Source organism: Andrographis paniculata, unplaced genomic scaffold, assembly GCF_009805555.1.
Source record: "Andrographis paniculata isolate CXL003 unplaced genomic scaffold, ASM980555v1 Contig67END, whole genome shotgun sequence".
Classification (NCBI taxonomy): domain Eukaryota; kingdom Viridiplantae; phylum Streptophyta; class Magnoliopsida; order Lamiales; family Acanthaceae; genus Andrographis; species Andrographis paniculata.
In genome coordinates, this window is record NW_026137603.1 from 1159208 (window position 1) to 1163841 (window position 4634).

The 4634-nt window shown below is 30.6% G+C and overlaps 1 long non-coding RNA gene across 1 annotated transcript; it reads left to right on the top strand.

Annotated features, from left to right (window-relative positions):
- The first annotated feature begins 1142 nt into the window (after positions 1-1142).
- On the top strand, positions 1143-3696 carry LOC127263252 (uncharacterized). The gene is made up of 3 exons (XR_007841410.1): positions 1143-1384; positions 1967-2036; positions 3403-3696. It is a non-coding gene; the product is annotated as an uncharacterized LOC127263252 (long non-coding RNA).
- The last annotated feature ends 938 nt before the right edge of the window (positions 3697-4634 follow it).

Sequence of the window (4634 nt, forward strand, 5' to 3'; positions counted from 1 at the left end):
TAATATGCTATTTAACCCCTTACTTGACTTAGGGGAAGCTAACCAACTCAAATACCACCAACTTGTGGGACTTTGTTTGGTCAGACTTCACCTAATCATCAATTCCAGAAATCAATATACTCAAATTTAGCACAGATCTTTTAAAAATCACCATAAATTCATCGTTGGCTCAAACGTTATGAAATTAGTGCCAAATCAACTCTAAAGTTCCTAAATTATATTTCAAAGACCAAAAATGCAATTATTAATTTGAATTACATCCAGAATATCATCTTAACTCAAATAGTCCGTTCATTTCGGAAAACAAAGCAGTGGTATTATAAAAATCCCTAAAAATCCATGTTACACCAAAATGGGACAAACTTGGTCTCTAATGAAAGCTAACACATATATATCTATATGCTCAAGTAAACCAAAACATAAAATAAACTATCGGAAAGAACATAATAGGAGTTAAACATACTGAACAGATCCATCGTCAAGAAACAAGATGTGTAACTTTGAAAATTTATATAAAATTCATTTTATATCCAAATGGAACAAAATTGATCTCTAATTAAAGGTTAAATAAATATCTACATATTTCATGAAACAAAAGCGTAAAAAAAGCATTCAAAAGTTACAAAGAGTCCGTCGAGCACTCTGTAATGTTTTCCGGTAAAAAAAATGGTTGTATAACTTTAGAAAATCATATAAAATTCATTTGTATTTCAAACAATTCATTTAATATGTCAAAATAAAGATAAAATCATGAAAAATATGAATAAGCACTACCAAAAAACTGCTCATTTGTAGCGGAATCTCATCCGCAACAATTTTTTCGTTACAAAAACTATTTTTTGTTTCGATTATTTTCGTAACAAATAGTATTTTTGATTTGGTCAACCTTTTTAATTTTGTTGCAGTATATTTTTCGTTACAACAATAATAATTTTAATTTCAAATTTCAAACTAAATTTAAAATAATCTTAAATAATATATCACATATATACATATATAATATTTACATATTAATATATACTAACTGAAATTAAAATTACTGTTTTTTATTTAAAATTAAAATTATTATATACAATTAAAAAGTAGAATTAAAATTGGGACTTCTAAAAAAACCCTAGACACGCCCCATCCGGCATCCGCTTCTTCCTCTTCTCTGTTCGTTCTTTGTTTGTCTTCTTCATTCTTCTACTTCTTCATTCTTTCATCATCTTTCTTTTTTACTTTTCTTCTTCTTCCCGTACTTATTCATTTTTATTCTTTTAAGTTATCCATACCACACCCCTGAACCGCGCCGCCTCCACCTTCCTCGACCGTCGACCATTGACCATGCTCCGCTGCCACCTTTCTTGACTCGTCGACCGCGAGCTGCCCCTACCCGCTGACGGTAAGCCACTTTTTATACGGTTTCGTCATTCTATTGTTTTAGTTTATTATATTGAGGCGATTTTAGTAGTAGTTTCTTTTGCGCCGCTACTGTTTTTGTTTTGTTATTTTGCTAAATGTTGGGTGAGGATCGCAACTTGCGTATTTTGAAGAAATGAGATTTGGTGAAGCCTTCTAGCTTTGAATCTGTTTAATTTGGCATGTTCGTGTTGATTTTTTCATGATGCAGGTTGTTTTTTTTTTTATTTACTTTATTGTTTGTTTGTGTTGGTGTTAATTTATGAGTTTATTTTTTGCGTGGTGGTTAGCTCAATGATACAAATTGCATACATTTTCCAGTTCCTTAAATCTCTCATAGGATGCTGTATTTTTTGGTATCCCTCGGAGGTTTCCAATTGTAGTGTTTGCAATCTTTATCTCCTTGTTATGAATGTTGGAGCAAAATACATTCCAATTAAAACATTTCTTTCTAAAATAATACAGTTACAAGCTTTTGTTTTAGTTGTGAGTAACTTTATGATTCGAATCAAGACATGTGTGAATCAATCATGTTATGAGTAGTAGTTTTTGGTTGTTTTCTCAGGTTTCCATGGATGGAATTTGGTAAGTATGTCCAGTGAATGGTGGAGCTGTTCAATTTCCCGGCTTTAATGGTAATAGAAAAATTACTCATTCCGATGCTTATTAACATCGTATCCATACAATATAAATTTTTATCAAATAATTCTAAAGAAACCCCCTGTTTTAATTCATAATCCATTTTTTTTGTAATACATATTTTGAATGCGTTGTTTGCTGCACAAATAAATCATTTTTGTCTTTTTTTTGCTTCACAATTAAAACTATTCTTGACTTGAATAGTTGTGTATTTGGTGCCCTGCATAATAATAGTCTAATTTAATAGTCATTTATTTATTTATTATGCATGTATGTTTGTGTGTGGGCTGTTTTTAGATTACATTGTAGGTAGGATCCTGGATTGGAATCGGGCATTGGGAAAAATAACATGACTGATGAACTATTGTATTCCTGTTTGAGATTCTCATTTCCTTCTCATCTCTAGTTATGTCTGCTATTGTTCTCATCATTTAATATTCACTAGATATGTTTTTTTTCTTTATCAATGTATTAATTTCCCTCATAATTTATAGTTGAAATTAGCTTGGACATTACTTGTCTGCACATCCACTGCTAAATGTTTGATTTAAATTTGTTTCAACTTCTACTTACAATGGTTGTATGTGTTGAAATTAGCTTTTGAATATGTTGAGAATAATTATTGTTTACTAAATTATATTTGATCAAAATATGTATTGCATGATTATGAGAGATATCCAATTAGCTTGGCGTATTTATTTTCTTTAATAACCATTTTTGTTTATCAATATTTTTGAAATTCTTTCTAAAAATTTGTATTTTCTCCAAAACATAAGCGCGACATGAGTACTGTTACACAGTTATGAACCTTTCATACTTAGGATGCAAGCTACACAAGTCAGCTATATTTCATTCCCCAGTTTGAGAAAGGACAAAGATGACTGGTTGGCTATTATCGGGTGAAGAGGTTGGATTGAAATGGTAGATGGAAAATGTTCACTCAACCGGAAACTATTTGTTCCATATGGTCTTGTTGGGGAGCATATATGTTTATAATTTAAGATTATTGTAGATGCTGGTGGATGATTTGATTTTATCCCCAAACCGCTTTGTTTTTTGTTATAATTCAAAGTGTTTGATATTTGGATACATTTGCACTCAATTTATTGTTGTTGTTGAATCGACACATGTTTAAGTTAGTTGTTTAAACAAACAGATTTACATGCATCAAATAAATTGATTATACTGCTAGTTGTTCTATAATTGTGTTGTTGTATAGATGTTGGTCCGGGTGTCATCAAGATAGAGTCCATGCAATAATTCTATTTATGTTGTTCTATATTTTGTTGTTTTTACATTTGTGTCATCAAGATAGGCTCCATCTCGACTAAATTCTTATATACTTTTGCACTATATTTGCAGCTTGTTCGTCGCCCGGAACTTCCATGTACGTTCAATTTAACATTGCATGGGGCTGGCAATGTGGCACGTGATTCTATGATGATTAAATTTTGTTTGTGGATTGATGCTAACCTCATTTCCGTTGGTTGAACTTGCATTCTCTACTTTCTTTTGTGTGTTTATTTTTATGCTTTGTCGTATATGTTACGCTGAATTGCGAAGTAGTTATGTTTCTACACAGTGCGTACTTAGTGCAATTGATAGTTTATGTAATATTATTATATTTTGTAATTTCGTTTGGGAGTATTTTTCGTATCATACAAGTTTTTATTGAAAGAATAAGAATATTTTATTGTTACGAAATTGTGGTCGTTACAAATACCGTTACAAAAAGTTTGAATGTTGTTTTAAATAGTTTTCTAACAATAAGCTATTGTAACAAAAAATATACCGTAACAAGTACCGTTACAAATGGATGAACATTTAATGTAACGATTCTTTTATTACGAGAAATATCCGTTACAAATTCATCGAAAATTCAAAGTTTGCGTTACAAAAACCGTTACAATAAGTGATTAAGAAGTGCATTGACCGTCCACTTTTTGTAACGAAAATAGTTGGTACAGAGACTTTTTGTAGCTCGAGTATATGCACCGGTCAAAATCCGGTACAAAATCATTACAAATAGCTTTTTATAACAAAAAATGGCCATTTGTAGCAGTTTTTTAACCGCTACAAATAGCCTTTTTTTTTTGGTAGTGAAGGTTTTAAAACAGTAATTTCATGGTTTAAATAAGGGAAATAACTTAAAATAATGCACACATATTATGAAATCAAATTTCAAAAGTAAAGAAGAAGAAGTATGAAACTTACTTCAAAATCACCTCAACTTGAGTTGGAGGAAAGGGAGTGACGGCTAGGGTTTCCGTATGAGTGTTTGGGGGATGAAATAAAGGTTAAATAAAAGAGATAAAGTAATATTTTGTATTTTAAAAGTGGAGTTAAAAACACATTGACGCTTTTTAAAAATGTATTTTAACAAACAGCAGACCTTTGAATATTAGTTTGGCTATAACTCCTTCATTTGGATTGGGATTGACTCGCCATTTGCGGTGTTGGAAAGGTAACTTAAAAACCTATCCAATGACATAAAGTTTATAAAAATCAGATATGAAATCCAAAATATACATTAATTTGAAGTTGACGTATTTATAATAAGAACCTTAAGATATTTAATTTCACAAAACATCTAA